The sequence below is a fragment of the Xenopus tropicalis genome, chromosome 4 (genome assembly GCF_000004195.4).
Source record: "Xenopus tropicalis strain Nigerian chromosome 4, UCB_Xtro_10.0, whole genome shotgun sequence".
Classification (NCBI taxonomy): domain Eukaryota; kingdom Metazoa; phylum Chordata; class Amphibia; order Anura; family Pipidae; genus Xenopus; species Xenopus tropicalis.
The window spans coordinates 132,023,257-132,038,469 of NC_030680.2; positions in this window are offsets into that span (position 1 = coordinate 132,023,257).

Genomic DNA, 15,213 nt, shown 5'->3' on the forward strand with positions numbered 1-15,213 from the left:
TTCCTACAGCTTCTTTTACTCAGCTACAACTCCCGGCGTCTGTCTGTGCAATGCTTCCTACAGCTTCTTTTGCTCAGCTACAACTCCCGGCGTCTGTCTGTGCAATGCTTCCTACAGCTTCTTTTACTCAGCTACAACTCCCAATACCCATCATTAACTTCAATATGTTCTGTAGCTTTTTTTTTTTTACTGCAACCCCTAGCACCCAGCATTATCTATAATAATACAGCAGCTGCTGTTATTCAGCATCTATAATTATTTATAATAACATGTAAAGCCTGATATTGAACTACAGCTCCCTGTGTTGTTGGGGTTGTTGATGTTTGCAGTTTAGCAACAGCCCCCTTGCCTTAATATACAGACTCCCCCACATTCAGCCTGTGACACCTCCTTGCCTTACTACATATATTACACATTATCTCACAGAAGTGGGGTTCCAGCTTTACATACCCCTGCTACTCCAGGCCCCCCCACACTCCAGGACAAGGGGCAGCCCTGCAGGCAGCTGTGCCCCCAGCCCTACTGTCCTGATATCACCCAGTGGCCGGGCCCCTCACTGTTCCTCTCCGCCTTGTCATGTGAATGTGATTAAGTGAGAAGCTTCGGTCTTTGTGCAAAGCGCTGAATATCCCTGGGCTGGCAGGCCACCTAAAGGGGAGCGAGGGGTGCGAGTGAGAAGCAGGGGGGAGAGAGGGGAGAGAGGGGATGAGGATGATGAGGAGGCAGCTTTTCCTTTATTAGGGAGGCTCTTCCAGCAAATAAGTCTGTGTTTCAGTTTGTGTGAGAAATGGAGAAATTAACTTCAGAGGGAGAAGTAAATTGCCAAAAATGGTGGAACGAAACCACATGGCGCATATGAGCTAGCACAGTGTGGTGTAGAGCTAGGCACGCCCTGCTGCTGAACTGCAACTCCCAGCATCCCCCAGACAGTGATGTTCAATGAATGAGATTTGTAGTTTAATAATGGAAGCACTGATTTGCTTTCCTTCTGTCTTTCTCTCTATATATATATATATATGTATATATATTTTATTCTGCTCCATAAGGTTTATTCCTTAAGCAGTATAGTAACAGCAGAACAGGTCCCAGTGCAAAATTGGCCTCCAATCACCCCCCCAGAGGTGCACGCACTCACACATTCATACCTGCCAAAATGAACATCAAAGTAAGATTAAAAGACCCTGGTACTAAAATGGTTAAAGGAAAGCAAAGCCCACAGCCCCATGCCTTATAAGTTACAGCCCCACGCGCCTCCCTCTGGTGTCACCCTACTTCTCCGGGCCTTCGTCCCTGGGTGCGCCCCTACCCTGCAGGTAAGTAGATGTTGCATGTGGTACTCAAGAACAAGAGGCTAGGGGCCACTGGACCAAAGAAGCCGTAAGGCAAAATGTATTCTATACTATACTTGCCCTTTACAGGCTAAAAGAACAAATAAAAAACACACAATTTTGTCGTCACCCCAAATCAGACAAGAAAAAATGCCCTACTGGCCGGATTGGCCTCAGATGGTTTTAGTAGTCAAGCAGGTGCTGGTCAGCAAAATGCCCCTGTGCGGCCATATGGGGTCCCTGCCCTACAGGCTGCCAGATGGGAGCTTTGCTCTACATGGGGCCTCCCTCCATACTAGAAACTGGTCCCGTGGCTGTGCCAGGGTTAAATCTGTTAGCCACACAATAGCAGTGCCAGGCTTGCCCTGACTGGGTGCCACTAACTGTTACTTTACGTCTCTGCGCTTGGCCTCTGGGCTAAAAATAAATGATGGTATAGCTAAAATTATCTACATACCCATCCAGCAAAGGGCTTGGGTGGGAGGCAATAAGGGGCCAATATCACCAGACTGCTGATCTCTCCAATGTCATCGGGAGGCTGGGAGGGTATGTCCCAGTACAAATACATATATAGAACATAGAGATGGTCAGGCAGATCAAAGGGTCACTTCCCTTTCCATTAGGCTCACACTGCAACAGGCTAGCCCACTGTAGTCCTGTCTGATTAAACACAGGTAGGACTCTAATGCAGGTAGGGATTCCCTATAACCATAGAAACCAATCAGCAAGTAGCATTACTAATTGGCTACTTAAATGTTAGCATCTGGTTGCTATGGGTTAACTGACCTGGAAAAGCTTTGCGCTTTTTCTTAAATTACCCCAATCCTGTCTTCTTTTGTTTCACTGTTTTGACACCAAACTCTTCTCCAGCTGTTACCAGCCCACATCATGCCAATTTTGGCAGCCACACTTTCCATACTTCTGATTATATATATATATACCATAATATACAGTATATACCATGCAAACAATGCTTCAGTAGTCAGCTCCCCTACAGCCAAGACCCCATTTCCCACCATGCCTTGATTCTCTTTCATATAGGTCTGTCAATTTCATTATCAATTATATTTACAAGAAACTTTAGTGATTAGAAAATCACTAAAAATGTGTAATTCTATGCAGAATGCAAAGAGACAGTATTATTGTATGTAGAAAGATAGTATCATCTTATACGGAATGAAAAGAGATAGGCAAATAGATTGTTTAATTCCATGTAAAACAGGCCCGGACTGGCAATCTGTGGGTTCAGGCAAATGCCAGAGGGGCTGCTGTAAGATGCCATAGACACTCACTATTTATTGGGCTGGGGGGGGGCTGTTTGGCCTCTGTGTACTTGGAATGCCAGGGACTATTTTGAGTGGCAGCTCACTAAATAGTGAGTGTCTATGGCATCTTACAGCAGCCCCTCTGGCATTTGCCAGAACCCACAGGTTGCCAGTCTGGGCCTGGTCATGTGAAGCTGTTATATGAATAGGATGTTGCTGCAGTACAGCAGTCAGTAGAGGTCATTATTCTCAATGTAATCAGAATATTAACGCTCAGATTTTTATTGCAACGGTGGCGCTTATAACTTAAGGCTAAGAGCTTTCCCCTAACCACCAAGTTGCATTTCTGCCCTTTGTCATTGTGCCTATAATTAGGAGGCCACAGGCTGTAACATTTGCCTTTCAGAGATACAAACAAGCACAAATTTCTCACCTTTTGTGGGACACGCTGCCAGTTGGTTTGCACAGTCTCAGCAGGGCGCTTGGCTCCTGGTTCATAAGGAAAGAGATGCTTATGTGTCAGATGGCTGAATGGGATATTACCCACTTACTGGATGTTGTTTAGCTATGGTTTTAGCTCCAAATACTATAAGAGTCCCTGCACCTCTGGACCAGTCACCCAGGTGTAATGCAGGTATGTACAGAGCAGCGCCTGGGGCAGCGGGGCCTGTGAGTTTGGGGCATTATTGTGCTTAATTCTATTTCTTATTGGGAATCAGCCCAGGCGCCATTATCTGCAAGTAAGGATGTGCCAGTTTATATGCTGAAGTGCAAGTGCCTTATTACCTAAGCACCATAATGAATAGGTCACTGAAGCTCAGTAAGTCCCTTGAGAGTATCAGGAAGGAAATTTACTGAACCTAAATGCTGACTGAGGAACACAAATTCCTGTTATTCACAGACTTTCCTTCCGGTCTGGAATCAGAAATTCTTCAGGTTTTCTCTTAATTAGTTATCTAAAAAATCATCTAGACTGCAATTTAACCAAAGCGATATCTTGGGGTTAAACATGTTGTACAGGGATTATATGCACTGAGCTGCAAGTGATTATTTTCCCTCTTTCTGTAATACACTTTGGGGTTGATTCACTAAAGTGCGTTAAAACAAGCGCTATTTATAGCATGCGTTAGTGAATCGTTCCCTTTATTTGCTAAATGTGCTCATTGAACATGTGGGATGAAACTGGGGCTGTGGGATAGCAGGTATAGTAGGGAGAGATGGTGCCTATAGTAGCAGTGGGATAATAGCCTCTGGGAAGGGACTGGGGCTGTGGGATAGCAGGTATAGTAGGGAGAGATGGTGCCTATAGTAGCAGTGGGGGGATAATAGCCTCTGGGAAGGGACAGTGGCTGTGGGATAGCAGGTATAGTAGGGAGAGATGGTGCCTGTAGTAGCAGTGGGGGATAATAGCCTCTGGGAAGGGACTGTGGCTGTGGGATAGCAGGTATAGTAGGGAGAGATGGTGCCTGTAGTAGCAGTGGGGGATAATAGCCTCTGGGAAGGGACTGTGGCTGTGGGATAGCAGGTATAGTAGGGAGAGATGGTGCCTATAGTAGCAGTGGGATAATAGCCTCTGGGAAGGGACTGTGGCTGTGGGATAGCAGGTATAGTAGGGAGAGATGGTGCCTATAGTAGCAGTGGGGGGATAATAGCCTCTGGGAAGGGACAGTGGCTGTGGGATAGCAGGTATAGTAGGGAGAGATGGTGCCTGTAGTAGCAGTGGGGGATAATAGCCTCTGGGAAGGGACTGTGGCTGTGGGATAGCAGGTATAGTAGGGAGAGATGGTGCCTGTAGTAGCAGTGGGGGATAATAGCCTCTGGGAAGGGACTGTGGCTGTGGGATAGCAGGTATAGTAGGGAGGGATGGTGCCTATAGTAGCAGTGGGGGGATAATAGCCTCTGGGAAGGGACAGTGGCTGTGGGATAGCAGGTATAGTAGGGAGGAATGGTGCCTATAGTAGCAGTGGGATAATAGCCTCTGGGAAGGGACTGGGGCTGTAGGATAGCAGGTATAGTAGGGAGAGATGGTGCCTATAGTAGCAGTGGGATAATAGCCTCTGGGAAGGGACTGTGGCTGTGGGATAGCAGGTATAGTAGGGAGAGATGGTGCCTATAGTAGCAGTGGGGGGATAATAGCCTCTGGGAAGGGACTGGGGCTGTGGGATAGCAGGTATAGTAGGGAGAGATGGTGCCTATAGTAGCAGTGGGGGGATAATAGCCTCTGGGAAGGGACTGTGGCTGTGGGATAGCAGGTATAGTAGGGAGAGATGGTGTCTATAGTAGCAGTGGGGGGATAATAGCCTCTGGGAAGGGACTGGGGCTGTGGGATAGCAGGTATAGTAGGGAGAAATGGTGTCTATAGTAGCAGTGGGGGGATAATAGCCTCTGGGAAGGGACTGTGGCTGTGGGATAGCAGGTATAGTAGGGAGAGATGGTGCCTATAGTAGCAGTGGGATAATAGCCTATGGGAAGGGACTGTGGCTGTGGGATAGCAGGTATAGTAGGGAGAGATGGTGCCTATAGTAGCAGTGGGGGGATAATAGCCTCTGGGAAGGGACTGGGGCTGTGGGATAGCAGGTATAGTAGGGAGAAATGGTGTCTATAGTAGCAGTGGGGGGATAATAGCCTCTGGGAAGGGACTGGGGCTGTGGGATAGCAGGTATAGTAGGGAGAGATGGTGCCTATAGTAGCAGTGAGGGGATAATAGCCTCTGGGAAGGGACTGTGGCTGTGGGATAGCAGGTATAGTAGGGAGAGATGGTGCCTATAGTAGCAGTGGGAGGATAATAGCCTCTGGGAAGGGACTGTGGCTGTGGGATAGCAGGTATAGTAGGGAGAGATGGTGCCTATAGTAGCAGTGGGATAATAGCCTCTGGGAAGGGACTGGGGCTGTGGGATAGCAGGTATAGTAGGGAGAGATGGTGCCTATAGTAGCAGTGGGGGGATAATAGCCTCTGGGAAGGGACTGGGGCTGTGGGATAGCAGGTATAGTAGGGAGAGATGGTGCCTATAGTAGCAGTGAGGGGATAATAGCCTCTGGGAAGGGACTGTGGCTGTGGGATAGCAGGTATAGTAGGGAGAGATGGTGTCTATAGTAGCAGTGGGGGGATAATAGCCTCTGGGAAGGGACTGTGGCTGTGGGATAGCAGGTATAGTAGGGAGAGATGGTGTCTATAGTAGCAGTGGGGGGATAATAGCCTCTGGGAAGGGACTGTGGCTGTGGGATAGCAGGTATAGTAGGGAGAGATGGTGTCTATAGTAGCAGTGGGGGGATAATAGCCTCTGAGAAGGGACTGGGGCTGTGGGATAGCAGGTATAGTAGGGAGAAATGGTGTCTATAGTAGCAGTGGGGGGGATAATAGCCTCTGGGAAGGGACTGTGGCTGTGGGATAGCAGGTATAGTAGGGAGAGATGGTGCCTATAGTAGCAGTGGGGGGATAATAGCCTCTGGGAAGGGACTGTGGCTGTGGGATAGCAGGTATAGTAGTGAGAGATGGTGTCTATAGTAGCAGTGGGGGGATAATAGCCTCTGGGAAGGGACTGTGGCTGTGGGATAGCAGGTATAGTAGGGAGAAATGGTGTCTATAGTAGCAGTGGGGGGATAATAGCCTCTGGGAAGGGACTGTGGCTGTGGGATAGCAGGTATAGTAGGGAGAGATGGTGTCTATAGTAGCAGTGGGGGGATAATAGCCTCTGGGAAGCGACTGGGGCTGTGGGATAGCAGGTATAGTAGGGAGAAATGGTGTCTATAGTAGCAGTGGGGGGGGATAATAGCCTCTGGGAAGGGACTGTGGCTGTGGGATAGCAGGTATAGTAGGGAGAGATGGTGCCTATAGTAGCAGTGGGGGGATAATAGCCTCTGGGAAGGGACTGTGGCTGTGGGATAGCAGGTATAGTAGGGAGAGATGGTGTCTATAGTAGCAGTGGGGGGATAATAGCCTCTGGGAAGGGACTGTGGCTGTGGGATAGCAGGTATAGTAGGGAGCGATGGTGTCTATAGTAGCAGTGGGGGGATAATAGCCTCTGGGAAGGGACTGGGGCTGTGGGATAGCAGGTATAGTAGGGAGAGATGGTGCCTATAGTAGCAGTGGGGGGATAATAGCCTCTGGGAAGGCACTGTGGCTGTGGGATAGCAGGTATAGTAGGGAGAGATGGTGCCTATAGTAGCAGTGGGGGATAATAGCCTCTGGGAAGGGACTGTGGCTGTGGGATAGCAGGTATAGTAGGGAGAGATGGTGCCTGTAGTAGCAGTGGGGGATAATAGCCTCTGGGAAGGGACTGTGGCTGTGGGATAGCAGGTATAGTAGGGAGAGATGGTGCCTGTAGTAGCAGTGGGGGATAATAGCCTCTGGGAAGGGACTGTGGCTGTGGGATAGCAGGTATAGTAGGGAGGGATGGTGCCTATAGTAGCAGTGGGATAATAGCCTCTGGGAAGGGACAGTGGCTGTGGGATAGCAGGTATAGTAGGGAGGGATGGTGCCTATAGTAGCAGTGGGATAATAGCCTCTGGGAAGGGACTGTGGCTGTGGGATAGCAGGTATAGTAGGGAGAGATGGTGCCTATAGTAGCAGTGGGGGGATAATAGCCTCTGGGAAGGGACTGTGGCTGTGGGATAGCAGGTATAGTAGGGAGAGATGGTGCCTATAGTAGCAGTGGGATAATAGCCTATGGGAAGGGACTGTGGCTGTGGGATAGCAGGTATAGTAGGGAGAGATGGTGCCTATAGTAGCAGTGGGGGGATAATAGCCTCTGGGAAGGGACTGGGGCTGTGGGATAGCAGGTATAGTAGGGAGAAATGGTGTCTATAGTAGCAGTGGGGGGATAATAGCCTCTGGGAAGGGACTGTGGCTGTGGGATAGCAGGTATAGTAGGGAGAGATGGTGCCTATAGTAGCAGTGGGATAATAGCCTCTGGGAAGGGACTGGGGCTGTGGGATAGCAGGTATAGTAGGGAGCGATGGTGCCTTTAGTAGCAGTGGGGGGATAATAGCCTCTGGGAAGGGACTAGGGCTGTGGGATAGCAGGTATAGTAGGGAGAGATGGTGCCTATAGTAGCAGTGAGGGGATAATAGCCTCTGGGAAGGGACTGTGGCTGTGGGATAGCAGGTATAGTAGGGAGAGATGGTGTCTATAGTAGCAGTGGGGGGATAATAGCCTCTGAGAAGGGACTGGGGCTGTGGGATAGCAGGTATAGTAGGGAGAAATGGTGTCTATAGTAGCAGTGGGGGGGGATAATAGCCTCTGGGAAGGGACTGTGGCTGTGGGATAGCAGGTATAGTAGGGAGAGATGGTGCCTATAGTAGCAGTGGGGGGATAATAGCCTCTGGGAAGGGACTGTGGCTGTGGGATAGCAGGTATAGTAGGGAGAGATGGTGTCTATAGTAGCAGTGGGGGGATAATAGCCTCTGAGAAGGGACTGGGGCTGTGGGATAGCAGGTATAGTAGGGAGAAATGGTGTCTATAGTAGCAGTGGGGGGGATAATAGCCTCTGGGAAGGGACTGTGGCTGTGGGATAGCAGGTATAGTAGGGAGAGATGGTGCCTATAGTAGCAGTGGGGGGATAATAGCCTCTGGGAAGGGACTGTGGCTGTGGGATAGCAGGTATAGTAGGGAGAGATGGTGTCTATAGTAGCAGTGGGGGGATAATAGCCTCTGGGAAGGGACTGTGGCTGTGGGATAGCAGGTATAGTAGGGAGAAATGGTGTCTATAGTAGCAGTGGGGGGATAATAGCCTCTGGGAAGGGACTGTGGCTGTGGGATAGCAGGTATAGTAGGGAGAGATGGTGTCTATAGTAGCAGTGGGGGGATAATAGCCTCTGGGAAGGGACTGGGGCTGTGGGATAGCAGGTATAGTAGGGAGAAATGGTGTCTATAGTAGCAGTGGGGGGGATAATAGCCTCTGGGAAGGGACTGTGGCTGTGGGATAGCAGGTATAGTAGGGAGAGATGGTGCCTATAGTAGCAGTGGGGGGATAATAGCCTCTGGGAAGGGACTGTGGCTGTGGGATAGCAGGTATAGTAGGGAGAGATGGTGCCTATAGTAACAGTGGGATAATAGCCTCTGGGAAGGGACTGGGGCTGTGGGATAGCAGGTATAGTAGGGAGAGATGGTGCCTATAGTAGCAGTGGGGGGATAATAGCCTCTGGGAAGGGACTGTGGCTGTGGGATAGCAGGTATAGTAGGGAGAAATGGTGCCTATAGTAGCAGTGGGATAATAGCCTCTGGGAAGGGACTGGGGCTGTGGGATAGCAGGTATAGTAGGGAGAGATGGTGCCTATAGTAGCAGTGGGATAATAGCCTCTGGGAAGGGACTGGGGCTGTGGGATAGCAGGTATAGTAGGGAGAGATGGTGCCTATAGTAGCAGTGGGATAATAGCCTCTGGGAAGGGACTGGGGCTGTGGGATAGCAGGTATAGTAGGGAGAGATGGTGCCTATAGTAGCAGTGGGGGGATAATAGCCTCTGGGAAGGGACTGTGGCTGTGGGATAGCAGGTATAGTAGGGAGAGATGGTGCCTATAGTAGCAGTGGGGGATAATAGCCTCTGGGAAGGGACTGTGGCTGTGGGATAGCAGGTATAGTAGGGAGAGATGGTGCCTATAGTAGCAGTGGGGGGATAATAGCCTCTGGGAAGGGACTGTGGCTGTGGGATAGCAGGTATAGTAGGGAGAGATGGTGCCTATAGTAGCAGTGGGGGGATAATAGCCTCTGGGAAGGGACTGTGGCTGTGGGATAGCAGGTATAGTAGGGAGAGATGGTGTCTATAGTAGCAGTGGGATAATAGCCTCTTGGAAGGGACTGTGGCTGTGGGATAGCAGGTATAGTAGGGAGAGATGGTGCCTATAGTAGCAGTGGGGGGATAATAGCCTCTGGGAAGGGACTGTGGCTGTGGGATAGCAGGTATAGTAGGGAGAGATGGTGCCTATAGTAGCAGTGGGATAATAGCCTCTGGGAAGGGACTGGGGCTGTGGGATAGCAGGTATAGTAGGGAGAGATGGTGCCTATAGTAGCAGTGGGATAATAGCCTCTGGGAAGGGACTGGGGCTGTGGGATAGCAGGTATAGTAGGGAGAGATGGTGCCTATAGTAGCAGTGGGGGGATAATAGCCTCTGGGAAGGGACTGTGGCTGTGGGATAGCAGGTATAGTAGGGAGAGATGGTGCCTATAGTAGCAGTGGGGGATAATAGCCTCTGGGAAGGGACTGTGGCTGTGGGATAGCAGGTATAGTAGGGAGAGATGGTGCCTATAGTAGCAGTGGGGGGATAATAGCCTCTGGGAAGGGACTGGGGCTGTGGGATAGCAGGTATAGTAGGGAGAAATGGTGTCTATAGTAGCAGTGGGGGGATAATAGCCTCTGGGAAGGGACTGTGGCTGTGGGATAGCAGGTATAGTAGGGAGAGATGGTGTCTATAGTAGCAGTGGGATAATAGCCTCTGGGAAGGGACTGTGGCTGTGGGATAGCAGGTATAGTAGGGAGAGATGGTGCTTATAGTAGCAGTGGGGGGATAATAGCCTCTGGGAAGGGACTGGGGCTGTGGGATAGCAGGTATAGTAGGGAGAGATGGTGCCTATAGTAGCAGTGGGATAATAGCCTCTGGGAAGGGACTGTGGCTGTGGGATAGCAGGTATAGTAGGGAGAGATGGTGCCTATAGTAGCAGTGGGGGGATAATAGCCTCTGGGAAGGGACTGTGGCTGTGGCATAGCAGGTATAGTAGGGAGAGATGGTGCCTATAGTAGCAGTGGGGGGATAATAGCCTCTGGGAAGGGACTGTGGCTGTGGGATAGCAGGTATAGTAGGGAGAGATGGTGCCTATAGTAGCAGTGGGGGGATAATAGCCTCTGGGAAGGGACTGGGGCTGTGGGATAGCAGGTATAGTAGGGAGAGATGGTGCCTATAGTAGCAGTGGGGGGATAATAGCCTCTGGGAAGGGACTGTGGCTGTGGGATAGCAGGTATAGTAGGGAGAGATGGTGCCTATAGTAGCAGTGGGGGATAATAGCCTCTGGGAAGGGACTGTGGCTGTGGGATAGCAGGTATAGTAGGGAGAGATGGTGCCTATAGTAGCAGTGGGGGGATAATAGCCTCTGGGAAGGGACTGTGGCTGTGGGATAGCAGGTATAGTAGGGAGAGATGGTGCCTATAGTAGCAGTGGGGGGATAATAGCCTCTGGGAAGGGACTGGGGCTGCGGGATAGCAGGTATAGTAGGGAGAGATGGTGCCTATAGTAGCAGTGGGATAATAGCCTCTGGTAAGGGACTGGGGCTGTGGGATAGCAGGTATAGTAGGGAGAGATGGTGCCTATAGTAGCAGTGGGATAATAGCCTCTGGTAAGGGACTGGGGCTGTGGGATAGCAGGTATAGTAGGGAGATATGGTGCCTATAGTAGCAGTGGGGGGATAATAGCCTCTGGAAAGGGACTGTGGCTGTGGGATAGCAGGTATAGTAGGGAGAGATAGAAGGAAGACAGAGCTCTTGTCCCCAATAAGCAATAAGCCGAACATATGTTTGCACTCTCCATTAAATTATTGTTGATCTTACAATTCCAGCCTATTACTGCCTTTGAACTGTAAATAGACACACTATTTGGATTCTTCCATGGGAGATTATACAGTGTATTAATGCCAGTATTTCTTTTATATTGGCACTCAGCTATAACTCTGCATAGTGCACATAGACATAGCTTTTTTGCTTTTGCACTGTTTAAAAATTAAGGTTGAGCTTTAGAGCTGAAAGTGAACTTAACATCTAGGCCAACAAATCCCTCTTCTGTATGACCCAAATCTTTAGCCGCCCACAACTTGGATATGTAGAGTGTGAGCTGATCGGTTAGTTATTGTACAGTCTATAGGCTATACTCATGCAATGCATTCTGTATGGGACTAAACTATCTCATTCTACAGCCCAGCTGGTCAGAAGTGGATGTGCAGGCCCGGGGAATTCTGGGTTGGCCAGCTACAACATCACTCAGTTTTCTTTAGACAAATACACACAATGAACAGGTACAGCATCTGCCCAGTAGTATAGCGGGCCCTGTGGGGATACCGGTGAGCAATTTTATATAACTTTGAGAAACAGCTTATCTTTCTCTAAGACTGGGGGGCCTAATATTATACAACAAGTCAGAGCAACAATTGTATTTAATATATTGATTTATTCCTTATTTTGTTACACTGAATACAAACAAGATCAAGGCACAGCAATGGGAACAAACATGACCCCCAATAAACGCCAGTGAATGTCTATATGTTCAATCACCCACTGTTTAATATTACACCCTTCCTTATTGCATGCCATTATATTTAGGGGTGGCCTGATGAGACATACTGATGGAAATACAAACAGATTACTGAGAAGGGGACCAAGGGAACAAGGCAAGGAGGGCCCTAGACAGCCCAAGAATGACAGCTCTGCCAGCATTACACAAAGTAGAGGGCCCAGAGATTCTATTCTTATATTAAAATAAGGAAATGAAGCTGAAGTGCAGGAAATCCAGTGGGGAGAGAAGCAGTCACTCAGGGAGAGGATATGGGGGTGTGGGGAACAGGATACAAGCACAATGGGACTGAGAGGAATCTGGGAAGCAGGATAGAACCTGAATGTCAAAGGCTAAATCCATCTCCCCATAGCAAGTATAACTCCGACACAGGGCCCCTCACTTGTTGTTATTTATATGCACTATAAATCATTCTGGGCCCCATATCAGCAAACCATATACTTTCATTTGTCACACGCCAATGCCATTTGTACTTCCGGCTGAATAATATGCAAGTTCAACAGCCAATCAGAAAAGGTTATAGCCGAGCAACAGTCTGACGAGGTTTCTGCAGAGCTTATTGCCCAAAATATGAAAATAAATAACCTAACAAAGTCCTTAGTGATTCAAAAAAATGTGAGTATAGGACGGGCCAGGGGTGCAGCACTCTCCAGGCTTGGAAACTCAAAAATAAAATTTTGCTAATGAAAGAAAATTCCATGCAACTTTCTAGTATAAATTCATTAAAAATGTGTCATGGTTTTCAAGTTATTTGTAAATGTAATGCTGTTCAGTGCCACTTTCTGCACTGCTGGTTCTCTCAATTGGAAAAATGAGTTAGAAGCCCCCTGGATGAGGAATCCACCAACCTAGGGACCCAAATATGACTGAGAGCAATGTCAGAAATGGCATTTCCACCGGTAGCAGGAAAATAGTAATAATACACTGAACAACCCCATGTGGGGGTAGTGGCATCATTGGCATCTGCCTGTCGCTAACGTTGCGGATTTCAGCTATGTGCATTTGGCTGAGATCTGGTGAATATTGGCACACTATTGGTGGGGTATCATGTGTGGCACAGTCCTCAGGGGAAAGGCTAGGGTTACCACCCCGCTGTTATTTCAGATGCCCATCTGGGGCAGCTATTTGTGGTAATATGCAGGACATCCCCTCAGCCTGCCTAGTTTTGCTCCTATCAAACCCAATACCTGCCCCATTCCGTGCCCCTTTACATCACTACCAGTGACCCTAGGAGAGATGAGGTGAGTGCCCGGAGCTAAAGTGCTGGTGTCTAACTGTGGCATCAGTATTGGTTTAGGAGCCACTGACTCTCCACACTGGGCATCAACGTATGGGAGGGCAAGCTTGCCTTAAAGGGAAAATATAACTCCCATTTTTGCCATGGGCTCATTCAGTTGAATTATGAAGAAAATGGGCATCGACTCAATGAGCTTCCAAAAAATAAATATAAATGTTTTTTTTTTTACACAGACACCTCATTCGGCAGATTGAAAAGAAGCCATGATATTTTGTCTCGGTTTGCAGGGACCAGTTCCCCACCCCTTCTGCTCACAGAGTGATCCAACCCCTCCATCTTGTTTTATGGTGCACAGATGGATTCTGGGACTTGAGGTCCCTCTACTTTCCAGGAAATCTGTGCACAAGCCACTATGGAAAGCAGAGGAATTTCAACACCCATAATCCATCACTTCACAAAGGAGGGCTGTTGCATTACTCTACAAGCCTAAGGGTGGGTGGCGAGCTGATCCCTGCAGGTAAGTGTGAGTGGTCGGGTATCCATTATCTATAGAAGGGGTAGTTTGGCAACATTAAACACACAAACATATAAATACTATATATAGCTATATATACTAATCAATGAATAACTGCTGATCCGTTACTGTATGTGACTGGCACTTGGATAGATAGGGTGGCACACAAAGCCCTAGTATGGCCACACCCTGCCCCTGGGCTCATGTTAGAGAGACCCCTTATTGCACTCACTTTATCATTAGTTGAATCCTCATCCCCAACTCATGAGTTAAAGCCCCCCTGGCACCTATACGATTAATACAAAGAGCTGACTTTGAAGTTCATACGGCAGAAAATAAATGCCAGCAAATGGCAGTGATTTATACAGAGATTTCAGGGCCCGGGGGAATGGGGCAGTGAGGGAAGTGAGTCATTATGGCAGACAATACCACATCCTGTATCTCCAGTCCCAACGGCTGTTGGACCCCCCCACCCAGTAAGGGTGGAAATGGGGTGAGAATGAGTTTTCCTGCCTCTCACATTACCTTTGGGGATAAGGGAATTCCTTTAGATGATTGGGGTCTCTGAGTGATACTTTCTTCATTACAGAACCCCTAAAATACATTAGCAAACCTATCAGCAAGTGATAAAAGGGTTTGGATTTGGCTGCTCAGTGCCAGGCAGAAGGAAGAAACTCATTTGTTTTGTTAGCATTTATTTTTACCCCTTGTGTGCCAGGCAGGGTACCCAGTATTCTGGGCAATAGCAGGAGCACAAATGGGTATGATGGGCAGATGGATATTCAATTCTTCCCTTGTGCTAAAATACAAGGCCAGAACTGTCTGTCGCCCCATCTACCCACACAGGCCTAGACTGGCAACCTGTAGATCTGGCAAATGCCAGAGGGGCTGCTGTAAGATGCCATAGACACTCACTATTTATTGGGCTGGTGGGGGGCTGTTTGAGTCTCTGTGTACTTGGAATGCCAGGGCCTATCATGAAGCCCAGGGCACCCTGATATGACTCCATGCCAGTAGCTGCAGATTCTTCTTAGCACACTGTCAATTAAATGCTGGTGTTTGCACCTGTTTTATCACTGGGGAATATTTTCAAAAATAATAGTAAATTAAGGGGGGGTGAATGTGCTCTCTGGTGTGACCATGGTACAAGGATCAATAAATCTGCCCCCTCATGTTTCAAAACAGCTGAAACTCACTCCACTAAATGGAAAAATGCTGACTTCTGTGGGCATTGGTGGCATATGGCTGTTATTGTACCTACAGCTCCATAGCCAACGGCATACAGTGCAGCCTCTGTCAGTTTCCACCAAAAAACACAAGTGATGCCACAGGGGTCCCATGTAGATGCTCTGCCCACTCCCAGCCTATCATACACTGTAGCTTTGCCCCTCACTGTGGCTAGTTACTAGACAGGGCTTCCAACCAGGTTTGCTTGATCTACAACCCCCTGCAGCTCCCTTGCTGCAGACATTTGGAGTATAAATCTGCAAAGGCCAATTGATGGCTGGAGGGCCTACAGCAGTAACACCAGGCTCCTTCAATAAATTGATGCCATCTTTTAAGTAGGGTTAAAAGCTCGAAACCAGGGCTGCCATTGG